The 14,782-nt window shown below is 32.9% G+C and overlaps 1 protein-coding gene across 4 annotated transcripts in view; it reads left to right on the top strand.

Moving 5' to 3' along the window:
* Positions 1–3,317: 3,317 nt before the first annotated feature.
* The window catches only part of LOC106478774 (protein yippee-like 2), a 32,813-nt gene continuing 21,348 nt past the window's right edge, over positions 3,318–14,782 (top strand). For 3 of the 4 annotated variants that reach the window (XM_022382414.1, XM_013939337.2, XM_022382416.1), the window contains exon 1: positions 3,318–3,412. The gene's annotated coding sequence lies outside the window, so the exon portion shown is untranslated. The remainder of the gene's footprint in view (positions 3,413–14,782) is intronic. The other variant, XM_022382415.1, reaches the window with a different exon arrangement.

Here is a 14,782-nt window from a genome sequence, read left to right on the forward strand (position 1 = left end):
TTCTCGTCATCGAATTTGAATCTAGGTCTGCAATGCAATTTTTGTACGCCTTTGATTAAAAATCACAAAATTTATGTAATTAAAAGAATAATATGCGTCACTCAGTCCGTACATGTATGCGTGCTAACTCACATGGATACTCAATATTCTCATGGGTTAATTGTACAGTGGTACATTTACGTTGGTAAGAGTGTAAAAGTGAACGACGTTTATCGTGCATTGTTCTATAAGACTGCAACTTTACGACGTTTAGAACATTAACTCAAAAGATAATTATTTTTCTAACATAAACAAACACGCAAGGAACACATTAAGTTAATTCTTTACCCTTCAGTTGCTCGTAAATAACGATACCATATCATCTCAATACAAATTCCAAACAGGCGCCTAAAAATCGACAATCACACCTAGAGTTTAAATACGCGCCGTTGATTTTGTGCTACTCTACAATCACGTGTTGCTTTCGGTTCCTTTGGCTTGCTTGACCCACACATCGCGACGAGTTATAAACTTATATCAAGTTGCCGTTTTATTTGTTGTTGTTTTTTCATGAAGTTGTTGCTAAACCATGTTTTATCAAGTGTGGGGTGAAGAGAAAAAAATTCTTAACACTCCCAATTGCATTTGATCAAATTACTGTCATGATTTTGAGGATTTGAGGCATAAGTTTGCCCAGTATATAATCAACGACAATTAGCCTTAATAGTCGTTGCCACTTCTTCATTTATTTTCTATGCTCTACATCTTACACATTGCGTGAAAGGAAATAATTACGTGTTTCAGAACGAAGGGGTGGAGGATGGAGTGGGTACTGCATTCGGGTTCGTTGTGTGTCTGTGTTTCCACGCGCGTATCTCGAAAACTAACAGATTGGTGTACACGAAAATTTTACATAAGATGGATAGTCAGTATGGGACAGTTCTCCCCAAATTTGGTCCGGTTCCAATTCTGGATTTGGGATCAGTTTGAAGCATTTTTTATAATGGGGAGATAGGGCATTTTCACTGTTTTAGGTTAATAAATCTTGTAAAGTGTGATCGAATTTGTATCATATTTCATGGGCACATTAAGATTGAGACTTCTCATCACACTACAAAACATTATTCGGATCGTTGATCATTCTGGATCTGAGAACGATCTTATGAGTTTTCGAAGGTTTGTTTGTTTTGAATTTAGCGCAAAGCTACACGAGGGCTATCTGCGCTAGCCGTCCCTAATTTAACATTGAAAGACTAGAAGGAAGGCAGCTAGTCATCACCACCCACCGCAAACTCTTGGGCTACTCTTTCACCAACGAATAGTAGCCTTCATATTAATCCAAATTAATACGCTAATGGAAAGGTTATAACATAACTTGTTGAACAAAATATGACAGTGCTACTCAAATTTACTCTCTTCAATCCTATAAAGCTTTTTGTAGCTGGTTAATAATATAAACGTGCACATCGGTGATCGGGTTCTCCTTACAGTCCTTGCGTTTGGGAGACTTTCGTGATAAGACATTACTCACGCTTTCTTATACAAAATAGTAAATCTGAGAGATATTTTATGACCGCAAATGACATGAAAAGTTGCTCCCCTAATATTTTAATTATAAAAAACGCCCACACAAAATGCAAACCTGAAAATTTGTATGTATCTCCTCATGGACCCAATGAACCTCCATACCAAATTTGGTGAAAATCCAATTACATGGGGCGAAGCTGTGGTAATAAAACTCACATAAAAAACAGCAAAATGCAAAACTGAAAATTTGTATATATTCCCGAATGAGTCTATTGAACCTCCATACAAATTTTGGTAAAGATCCATCCACACCCTGCGGAGTAGTTACATGGACAGACAACAGACAGTAGTATAATATTTATATAGATTAATTTCTCTAAATACAAAATAATACTACTTACATAGAGTGTCAATTTAAAAGCTCAGTTTGGTAAGTGAAGTTAAGCCCGTTCTTTGTAAATGGAAGTAGTCTCAATAAGTTTAACCTGTGACTTTAACTAATTCTTTTTAAACATATTTCTAACTTGTTAAGATAATTTAAAGAGATAACTGGATTGTAAAAAACATCGTTCTTCGCTCTGTACACACATTATTTCAATTGCGTTTGTGAGTTCGAACTAAAAAATTGTTTCGTTGTATTTTTGTACATTTATTTCCAGTCTCATTCTCTTTCAATTTTAGTCAAAGTCAGAAAGTTCGTAGTTACTTCATAATAAATATATTGTTGAATCTCTTGTTATTAAAGGAGTCTCTTCTATTATTCTAAGGTTAACTTAGTTTTACCTGAATAGACCACGTAGGTAATGGTAATGATCACTGAATTGAAAAGACTGGATTATTATTATTTTGATTCTAGCCTTCTCTAATGAACACTTGCTGCCAATAGGATACAACGTTATTCGTTACATGAATAAAGATGTTGTTTTATTTGTATTTGCTTGTTTTTTCTTTGCTATCGTATTCTTCTCTGTATAACATTCCGGAGCTTGTTGTATTGCAAATATTTATAACTTTCTGACAGGCATAAGTATTATTGAATATCGCACTTATGTGTATACCATGACACAATACAATATTTTGCAGTAAGCACCCAATCTCCCACAAAGAACACTAGAACCATCAATGTAATGAAGCATGTGTTATGGTTAGAATGTTTTCTACACTCCCAATGGGCTATTCCACTGCATGGAATCGAAATCCGGATTTTAGCCTTGTAAGTTCGTAAACTTACCGCTGACCAACCGGGGGACTTGCTATTATATATTAATGGTTTATTCAATTTTTCAAGAACTTTTGTATGTACAAGCAGCAAAAAAAAAAAAAAGTGCTCGTACACATGTTTAGATATAAAGTATTATTATATTAATTAAGTTATATACCGCGAAAATACAACTTTTCGTGCTAGTAAATATATTGTACGACATCGTTTGTTGTAGATGTACTTCACATATGTCTCTATGTAAACAACATAATCCTAAGTTTAAATCCCCTACTGAACAGAACTAATTTTTGAAATCTAACAGGCATTTTACCTGTACTTTTACATGTCGCCATCAACAAAACTTTAGTTGCTCCTATGACTAGGCCTTTACATTGTTTTTACACCATTCAGGCCTGTTGGACCTGAAAATGTTTAATAAACGGGTTCTGAGTTCAATGACCTTGAAAACCTATGGACCATATATGATTGCAATGTATGCTTTGATTGGTTAATATGCGGAGCTAAGACCCGCGCTTGACGACTTGCGCAGTTGTTGATAAGAGCGCAGTGTTTTGGTTTGCTCTATAAACAGCTGTTTGTCTGGTGCCAATGCAAGTTGCTTTGTTCTGCTGCGAAAGTGAGTAGGGTACACTTGTAAGGTATAGAAAGTGAAACAAAGAAAATAGGTATAAAGTCATTCTTCAGGTAAAGACTTACTTTTATATGACTTAAAATGCTGTTATTCTCTATACCAAATGCATGCATTTGTAAGTTTCAGACTGCTTAGGTGGTAATAATTTAAACATGTCCGTAAATAACAACAAATGTGGATGGATTAAGAAAACGCATATTCGTGTTATTTTAGTATTTATTATGTTAAACTTGGGTAGGCCTAACAATTTCAAGTTTTGGAGATTGTGCGTTTTAATTGTTTTAGTAAATTTAACTTTCGTTATGTTATCGTCATCTTTCGTTGTGATTGGAAAATAAAGTTAAAGGAGATGAAAGATAACTACCAAAAAAAATTAAGATTTGAGAAATTAATAAAGAAATCTGAAGATAGTTTAAGTCTTTAAGTTTAACAACAAATAACTGAGTAGTAATACTAATAGTATTTTTGTTTATATAAATTAATAAACAATAGTGCAAAAATTATATTGCATTCACATTCTAAATTATTTTTTCCATTGCCCAGATTGTAATATTCTGTATTTTAATTTGTATGATATTAACCTCTATAAATCTAATTACTAAGTTACTAAAGTAAAGGTTAGATTTCATAGTTGAAGCTGTAACTTATGGAAGTGTAACTGCCATGCAAAATATATATATAGTCATGAAAAATTGTAGAACTAATTTAAGGTCTCTTAAAGTCTAATTAGTTTTCTATATATAACCTTTTGTACTTTCATTACAACAACTTTCATTTATGAATTTGAGCAACAAAATGTAGAAAGACTACAATTAACAGCACGGAGAAGAAAAAGGGGTTTGAATTAGTACTTTCCAGTGACTGGTCAGTACACGAAAGATTCAGTGGTATCTTAGAACTTGGACTTGGGTGATCATAGTTTAATTTGTATAAATCTAATGTAGTATTAATGTAGAAAAAATAAGAAACAATTAAGCTGAAGATGACTCTTTCCCTATTAAAATGTTTTAATTGTTAGCCCTTATTCTACTGTTTCCACCAATTAAAAGAAAAGCTTTTATAAGTAAAGTTAAAATACTTCGGTGTTCAAAAACCTACCTTCCCTTCTAACATATGTAAATTTAAATAGATTTTATTGCTTCATTGAACGGTTGGGCAAAAAGATGCAAAATTTTACAAATGACCCAGTTTAAGACAATTGTATTTCCTTGGCCATATTTCAAGACCAGTAAATTAAATTGTCTAGCTCCTTAATTAAAGACACAATGAGTTAAGGAACAGAAGGCTATTTGGCCTTGTTTTACGTCACCCATCCATCTTTTAAGACAATCCTTCAAAGCATCAAATTCAGATAAATGGTAGATATTCATGTGTTTATCCAATAAAGGTTTAAAATGAATTCAGATATCATCCATCACATTATTAGGCAAACCATTTCATAAGTAAATACAAGTACATTTTTAACTTTGGGAATTAATTCCAGGTAAAAACAACTGTGGTTATGAATTTTAATGACTTACAATTATTATCTTTAGTATTAAATTTTCTATTTTTAATCTTATTGTTGAACCAACCTGACAATTTTTAAGCATCTGAAACAAGTAGCCTCCTTATTATTCTATGCTCACATTTTCTAAAATAACCATCATTATAATAACTTCCTTTGCACTCTTTCAAGTATTAAAAGAGCTTGCCTGTTATAAGAATAAGGAGATCAAAACTAGGCACTAATGTAACAGGTGCTTCACGAAGGTTATATACAAGGCAATAGATAAATAAATAATATATATACTTTTTACCTATCATGTATCTATTTCATTTTTTATCTTGCTTCTGTGATACTAAACAATCTTGTAAAAACTTTTTCAAGACAGAGCATGGTGGTTTACACTTACACCATCATATTACATCATTTTGACTAATTTCCAAAGACACGAGTCAGCAGAATATCCACACACAATTCTCACTAAAATACTTGTTACACGGTAACTTGCTATGTGTTTGTGATATTCTTATTTTAGTTCAGCTAGATTAAACAATTTTGTACAACCCTCTTATCAGGGTAGCACAGAATGCTGTACACCTGTGTCATTATGCAGGGTTTTACTCAAATGAAGAGACAAAAATAAAGGTGTTATTAAACTTAACATTTTGCTTGAAATCAAAAATGCTCAGTTATAATAATTCCCAAATCCCAAATAAAAGCCAAGCATAGTAGCTGTATCTAACAACAACAACAAAAAAAAAAGAATATTTGGAGAAAAAACATTAATTGTTTATGCAGTAGCATGTCAAATAATGATTTTTTTTGTGATGGTTAAAATGTGCATATAATACTGTTTTATGGTGTAAGTATAAATATTTTAGTTGTATATTGCAAATTTGGCTAATACTTTTAAGTGCAGTTGCATGGTTATGATTTATGTTTTGTTGATCTTTATTTAATTTTGAATTTTCTTTTTATAGATTTTGTAGAAAATGTAAAAAAGCATTTTTGGTAACCTAAATAAGTCTATAAACAGGCTCCAATTTAAAAAAAATCTTCAAGTTTTGGAGATTTCAAAAAGTTAATATGATAGATTTAGATATTTCTAGTAACTTCCAAGTAAGACTTGACTATTTCCATTTGGATGTCACAAGTTAGGCAAGTCTAGTATAGAATTGTGATTATGCTGCAACAGAACTTAATTTGCTACCTGGAAGGTAGTGAAATTACACTACATCGTTAAAGTTACATACAGACAACAAGGGACCGTTTGGTCATTCAAGGCTATACTTGTTGTACTCTCACCCTTGAAAAGTAAAAATTTAAACCTACCCTTACTTTTCAGGAAACCATCAATTACCTTCTTAAACTCCTCTTTTAAGTGTACAACCTCCACTGTTGCTAATGGTGACTCATTCTGCCTGTTTGAAAAACAAGTATCTTAACTTGAGCCTAGCTTGTCTTTTTCCGATTTTTGAACTTATGTTCTGTTGTCTTCAGAATACATCGCAAAGAAATCTGAGATCTTTTACTTCTTGATTCCCTGAATAATCTTGTAAGATTCACCAAGATTACTTATAAACATTATTTTCTTAAGAGAAAATAACTTTATCTTAAGTTACTCTTCACACTTTCGAGCCCAACGTTTTCATTCTCACTTTTCCACAAATCACAATTTACCTAACTCTTATCAGTTTCATGTGTTGCATCTTTGAATTTTGTTCCTACTGTATTTTTCCCTCAAATAGCACAATCTTCTTCAAAGCTATATCTGACTTATCCTCATATAAGCAAACTCTGAAAGTTTAGTGTATTCTTCCAAGTCTCCTGAAAGTTTCAATCAAGTCTAGAATTCTTAGATGTAACTCAATTCTAGCATCTGTTACACTATAAAATACAGTTACTTATCCTTGAACTACCTCTAATCAAATTTAACTTTTATCACTAATTACTAGTCATTATACTTGGTTACTAATCTATCCACCCAGTAATTTGTATTTAACTAAAATTTGTACTTAACTGTTTTAAGTAGTTTATTATTTGGGAGCTACTGAAAATTTAATACATTCATAAATTATTTAAATTAATAATTAAGTAGGTGTAACTAGAAGCATGGTGTATACTTAATTTAATCTATAATCTGAGAAATGGCTTTGGAGTTTAACTGCCCTGCCTACAGTTCTACATGTGACCATTATTTTGTACCTAGTAAATTGGTTCTCATATCTTTGTGACCACTAATTAAAATTTTTCTTCATAAAATGTGTTAGGCTAAACAACACAATGTTAAGCATTCTTGGAAATGATATACAGTTTGCACATCCTAGTCTATCCAAAGTATCTACATTCGTAAAGATGTTGTACAGGTGGTGCTTACTCATTTATGGCCACATTCGATGTAGGAAAGTCATGATGAAAGTGCACATTTTCTTAATATTGACAAATTAATTTTTGACTTTTGGCTAACCTCTAAATTTACATGTTGTACTATCAAGGTCTTTATATTGCTAACTTGGCTCATTCTCATTAGATGTGCACATCCAAGCATTGCAACAACTTAACAAATCAATTTTCTATTCTTTTAGAAACTAATTTCTTCTGTCCCCAGTTTGTATTTAAAAATATTTTGAATTCTTCTACCCTGTTTGAACTATTAATTTACTTATCTTGTGTTTGTTTACATCAACAGTATACAAGTTTGTTCTTCTGAACTATCTTATTAATATATATTGATGAAAACTTTTGTTTATTTAATTGCATTTTATTCTCTTGCCATCAACATATTGCATCCCTGAATTCAACTTTGACAGGTAAAAGATAGCTAATATCCAGATATATTATGTGCAGTAAATTACAAACCAGTTTTGATGTTCAAACAAGTTTTAGTTGTTATAGTATTTTGGCACTTGTGTATAAAGTTAAAATCATAAACAATATTCCTGAGGATGACGTTGTAATGTCGAAACATGTAGAGTCTTCAACTTTTTGAAGGCCATAGGTAGACCTAAATAAAATGTTTTTAATTGTGTACCAGTTTAATGTTGAATATTATTTATGATTTTAAGTTTTAGTTATATTATATATGGAATACTGAATTTTAAATGAAAGAACAAATGTTTCAAAGGTACATCTATTTAACTTGCAGTCTGCTTCTGCCTATCAAACCAGTAATAGTATGACTGATTTTGTACATCAAATGGGTGCATGAATGACTTACGGTGAATAAAGACTTAAACCATGAAATATTTATGGGAGAAATATTCTTAGTACTTTGGGCATGAGATACCCCACCGGTATAATTGGAAAATTTCAAGCTCTCATCAGTATAATCAGCAGAGTAGCATAGCATGTAACCAGTATGAAAATATAGAAAACATTTCAGTAGGTAATAAATTACTTATGATTCAGCCAACAGTGAATTCTCAGGATATAAAGATAAAATATCCACAAATGGAATTAGGACCTACAGAGTGGGATGAAAAATTGGTGGCATGGCATTTCAAGAAATTATTTTTATAGAACTGGTTTGAAACATAGTACATTCAAACTGCTAATATTGCAGTCTACTTGAATTATCTATAACAGCATAATGAACTTGGAGAGAGTTTAAAGAAAGTACTGAAGAGTTCAAAATAGATTTATATATGAGTAAGAGTAGCTATGTGATATCAAGAATGTCAACTATCACGAAAGGTTAATAACTGAAAGTCTTAGAATTTTGGAGATGTTGGGAGTAGTGCCAACATAAATCTTTTTACTCTTAGAATGTTAACTATTTCTGTGATAAAGCTGGCAGACATCTGGCTGAATATATAATTTTTTTTTTTATAGTTACATCAGTTAAACATACATTTTTTGTTTGCAAATTTAAAGATTTTAAACAAGCTTTAAAATCAAAAAACTGAAAAAAAACAACAAAGAATAGAGATAACTGATGTGATAGATGTACAAATGTAGTTAATGAGTGTGTAATAAGTAATATCATATATTATAATAAAATTATCATATGTTCCCATGGCTTTTCTTAGTAAACAACATTCCATTAATATATTTCTTGTTTTTAAATATTTCCTAAAGGGTTGGAAGGGTAGTTACATGAAGTTATCCAGCCTCATATACATTACATTTTGGTTCTTCTAAATTCACAAAAGTTGTACATTGAATGGTGGGTTTATATGCAATGCCACCTGTAAGTCTACATATATAATATTCAATTATTTCCTTATAGAGATTAAAAATTATGCTCAGAAAAGTGCAGCTGGGCTGCCAACAAGTACAAACAATTTTAAGATGCAAATCACTGTTATTTATACTTTAAATTTAATATTACTATTAAGACAAGTTTTGATATCACAATTCAATTAGTAATTCAACTGTAGAAATTCTACACATGTTAAGTCTGAAGTGTTTCATCACACTAGTTGAATTAGTTTTCTTTCTTGCACACTACTAAGCATCTTAATTATTAACTGTGAATGGCAGCTTATAATATTAAAGTAAACAGATTCTGTTAATCGTATCCCTTTATCCCTACCCAAGTTTGCCAGCCTTCTCCTTCCCCTGTCGCCTCTCTTACAGATATTGTCTGCCATGCACCTCCTTTCTGAGGCATTCCACCTACTTCTTGTGGATTTTCATGGGATACCTTCCTTCTCCTTACCTCCACATTGGAGAGATTGCCATTTTTGACTCTTTTTTTTTTTTTTCCTACAAACGTGGCTTCATTGCTTTTGAGATCTTGGGTGGAACACTGTCCTGTACCAAGCTAACTTCCTTTCCATATCTAATTTTCCTCCACCAATCTTTCTTTTTTTAGGGGAGGGATGCTACTGCTGTGACTTTAGCATCACATGAAGTATCTCGTTTTTTCTCTTTTTCTTTTCTTTTTTTCTCTAGCCATTGCATTCTTCATACATGTTCTATGTCTGGCACCTTCCCATTACTTACTATTAGACATGTATTCTCAATGCAGATTGCAGTTATGTGTTTGATTTTTCCCACCTCAATCACTTCGTAGTTCTTACCCCTTTTCTTTTTACCACACTCTGGTGGGTTATTTCTCCAGGACCAAGGATGCCCAAGGTTGATCTTTCGTATTCTTATACCCATGTTAGTTTTTTTTTTCCTTGTCTTCTTTTTTCCCATAATCAATTCCTGGTGTCTTCACTCTGATCAGACACCTTCCCTTTTTACCTGCATCTCACCCATATTGTATGTTGGAGGTACTTTTTCAGTTGAGCACTGGGACTATACCTTGTACAGTTATCTCCCATTTTCTGCTATGGGTAGTTTTTTCTTCCTCGTCAGGTACCGTCTTCCATCTGTCACCATCCTTCACTCTTTATATATATTTCAGGGGCATGTCTCTTTTTCTTTCTTAACGGATCATGCCCTATGGCAAATGGTGCTTTTCCAGGTATACTTAAACTAGTCAAATCCATACTGTAAGGCAGTGATGACTTAACAATTATAATTTCCGTGGCCACTATGCACACTGTTGACATGGGGTGTTGCACAAGATCACTTGTAGGTTTTTCCTCACGTTGTATCTGCTTCATTAATATGTCCCTTCTGTACCGCTGATCCATGGACTTCATGATTAAAGCAGAAGGGGATAGTTGCCTATACTTGCCATTCCTTAGATTGAATAAATCAAGAGTGGTCTGCTTTTCAATATAGATTTTTCGTGATCTCCTGTTACACTGTCTCTGGTGTTGATGTTCCTATGGATTCTCCACCACATTTTCTCCCCTCTTTTCTTCCAGTGAAGTACAGGAGTCCCTAACACTTTCCAGTTCAAAGCTGCTGGGGTGATGGGCTATGGAGGTATCCTGAATGTGATTGTGATATGCATTACAGAAAATAATGAATTCATTCAGTTGAGAGTAGAGCAGTGGTGTTCTGCTGGTGTAGATGATGAGAAGTCCCCCAATCTGATGTTCCAGTTCTGAATGGGTCTATCTAAGGATATGCTGTAGCTTTGGAGTGAACAGTCAAAATTGAAATTCACCCTCATCCTACCCCCACATGGATGTTGGTTCCTAGTGGCTGGGTTTTGGATTCAGAGCAGGACCAATCAAAATAAATCCTCTCACTTGTATTACTAATATGTTGTGGGTCATGGAGGATGAACATGTGGGTTGCTATGGTTCTTCCTCTTGCACTGATGGTCTGATTGGTTTTGAGTGGGATACTTCACAATACAGGGATATCGTTATTATTCCAATCATCTGGATGTCGGGTTCCCGAATCAGTCAAACATTTAATCAATTTGCATCATGTGGCATGTTCACAGATTGGTGGGTATGATATTTCCCTCTGGTTTGCTGAACTTGAGGAGAAGGTGATATGATCCTCTTTCCTACCCCTCACCAGATGGCTGGGTTTTGGATTACAGTTGACTTGCCACCAGTATGATCCTCCTTTCTACCCCAACATGGATCTTGGTTCCCAGTAGCTGGATTTGAAATGCAGTTGACTTTTTGTGTATGGTCTATCATGCCCTAGCCACTTTACACCATGGGGCACATCCTGTTTACTCTCACCCACTTTACTGTCATCTATCAGATTGATATTCAGATATGGGATGGTTTGGATCCCTGTCCAACCATTGTTCTCTCTCTTTTAGATGTGTTCCTCCCTTTTTTCTACCCAGCATCTGTGTCATCTCTTTCTGCACTGGGCATGGAGTATACCTGGTACAGAAGTGGTGCAGGCTCCCACATATGATCCTCTACTGCAAGTATCTTTTTTTTAAAGTGTTCTTTGGCTGTTTCTTTCCTTTCTTCACACCAGTCAGTGGTATTGGCATAATATATGTACATATAAATTTATAAAGGGACATGTATGCAAAAATGTATTTCAAAATGTATAATTATACATATTTATGTATTATTATTATTGTTGCGTCAGCGAGGTCACATGACTAGTGTCACGCCACGTTTCTAGAACTATCCTGTACCTTGGCGAATGCTCTAGCATTTACTAGATATAAGGTAGTCTGGTATATAAAAGAGGGTGACAACGTGATGGGACAATAATGTGTGTGTAGGTAGTGAGTAATTGAACTGCAGTCAGAAGTATTGTTGAAATTAACGTTCGTTGTTAAAACGTTTGTTACAGAGCGACTGTTGAAAATAAGTGTATCGGTAAAGTTATATTTAGAAAGAATAAACTAGTTTTATTAAGTAAGTACTTGTGTCGCTAAAATTTCGTCGGAACGAAGTTACGGAAAGTTAATTAACAAACGGAGACGTAACATTATTATTACATATTTTGCAAAAATTTAAAATTATACAAAATGATAGATGTTATCATGTGTGTGTGTGTGTGTGTGTGTGTAGCTTGTTAACATTGCAGAAAGTTTGCAAAGTTTGTCATTCAAGCTATGAGGATGTTCACAAAGAGCATGTGTATCAAATTTCATGTTTTTCACATTCCTAAGTCTGGTGTGTTCATAAATGGTTCTGGCTTTGGTTTATACCAAAAATGTTGTGTTTTTCTGAGCCAGTAGGTTTTAAGAGCAAAAAAACCTCTCCCTATCCTAAAAGTCACAACTACATTGTTTATGAAAGGTAGGTTTGGTATATGATCCTCACCAACTATGAACAAAGATGACATCAGATTTTATCTTTTATAAATTCTGATTTTTATTCTTCTTTTTTGTTTTTAGTAGTACTAAGGTAGATGATTATTTCTTTGTGTTCTTAAGGTAGCACTGATTCTTAAAGAGCACCCCCTATATTTCAAGTTTCATTTTCCAAATTTAGCCTAAATCAAAATTTTAACCTCTTTTATACATAAATAACTCATTTTTTGTCTTAAAATCTTTACTAATTAACCTGTAGTAAGTGATTAAAAATACATTATAGTTTTTCATTCAATTTCCACTTCACCATTAAAGCCAGTATCGGTATGAAATTTAGCACACTTGTTGATATTAATGTTCCATAGCTTGACTTTTTTCATTCAAAATTCTTTACTAATTGTCTTATGAGTCTAATTACCACTAACGAAGGCATTAATTAAAACTAATTGCCCATAGCTCATTAATGTTGCAGAAACTTTGCAAAGTTTTAATTCAAGCTATGAGGATGTTCACAAAGAGCATGTGTATAAATTTTCACATTTTAAACATTCCTAAGTAACATCCCATAGCTCATTAATGTTGCAGAAACTTTGCAAAGTTTTTAATTCAAGCTATGAGGATGTTCACAAAGAGCATGTGTATAAATTTTCACATTTTAAACATTCCTAAGTAACGTTATGGTGTTAAAATAGTTTATGTATTTCTTTATTCATGCTGCATAAACAATGCATGTAACGTGTATATGACTGAAGGTGTACCATCAGAGATTGCAACATTATACATTTGTTTCGTGTTCAACTTGAATGTTATAGAAGTGTTTAACAGTGCTTCCCCAGCATATAAGTTTGCCCAGATTTAAGGGTCGGTGCTACCATAAGTTTTTTGAAATTTGTTGTAGTTTTGCTAGATAGTGAAGACACTGTGGAAATGGTGGTAATCCATTCATGCTTGCCTATCTTAACCCTAAAATTGACCTTTTAAATGGACTTTTGTAAGTTATTTATGCACCAAGTTGCTTGTGGATCCATAAATTTGTTCGTTCCAGAATGAATGTTGCAATTAATCTAATAAATTACTGCTGCAGTTCCCTATGGACATGTAGCATTTTTGTTATTAAAAAAAAAAGATTTTTATAGCAAGCATTTCAAATCTATAAATATATTGAAAATAGGAATAAATATTGGAACAGATGCTATACTGTAGTCATGTCATGTTTGTTTTTAATGTTTTTTGTAAAATCATTCTCTTGGATCATGGTCAACAATATGTACAATAATTTATAGCAGTGTTTGCCTATCATTTATACTGTAGTAGAAGAGATGGTAATAAATTATGACTGGTCTTGAATTTATACTATATGAAAATAGATAATACATGTAGAAGCTGATGACATGCAGTATCATTCTGTTTGTGGCTTAAAAACATACTTAAACATTTAAGCTGTTAAAATGTAGATGCATTCAGGATTATCATTTAAAATGCTAATGTATTAAAAAAAGTTAAAGCCAACATATGGTTTACATTTAAATAGGATAGAGGCTGGCTTGTTTGCTAGGGCTATTAACTTGGCTGTAAGGGAAGTTTTAAAGTAGGACTAGAGAGTAGTGAGAACCAGGATAAACTAATTGCAAAAAGAATAAGAACTAGAGAAAAGTTTAGCATAGGAAATGAGTATAGAAATATTTATAAGAATAGGCTTAATTGTTACTATTGTAATGCTAGATGTATAAGAAATAAAAGGAATTTTAGAGCACTGGTAGAAATGGGGGATTTTGATATAATGGGAATAACTGAAACATGGTTAAATGTAGATGATTTTGATGACAAATTTCTTTGAAATACAGGGTTATAGGTTATTTAATAGGGATAGACTTCTCAAGAGAGGAGGAGGGGTGGCTTTATATGTAAAATGTGAGTTACATCCTGTTGAAGTTGAGAATATTGAAGATGATAACAAGGAGACTGAATCCATTTGGGTTTCTGTTAATGGATATAAAGGGAAAAGGCTTTTGGTGGGAATTTATTACAGACAATTAGATGATACTGATGAAACTAGTGAAAAACTTTTCAATGAGATTAAGATTTAAACTGTCAATGAAGTCATAATTGTAGGTAATCTTAATTTTGGGCATATACATTGGGAAATGCTAGTCAAACTGTGAGGGAAAAAGGTTTTTGGAAACTGTTCAAGATGGCTTTCTTCACTAATTGATCAAGGAACCTACTAGAAACAATGCTATTTTAGATTTATTGTTAATTTCAAATATAGAAATCATCAAGAGAGTAGAAATTGGGGAACATATGGGTGTAAATGATCATTGTTCTATTATGTTCAATGTTTTGCGGCAT

This window comes from Limulus polyphemus, unplaced genomic scaffold (assembly GCF_000517525.1).
Source record: "Limulus polyphemus unplaced genomic scaffold, Limulus_polyphemus-2.1.2 Scaffold248, whole genome shotgun sequence".
In the NCBI taxonomy this organism is placed as follows: domain Eukaryota; kingdom Metazoa; phylum Arthropoda; class Merostomata; order Xiphosura; family Limulidae; genus Limulus; species Limulus polyphemus.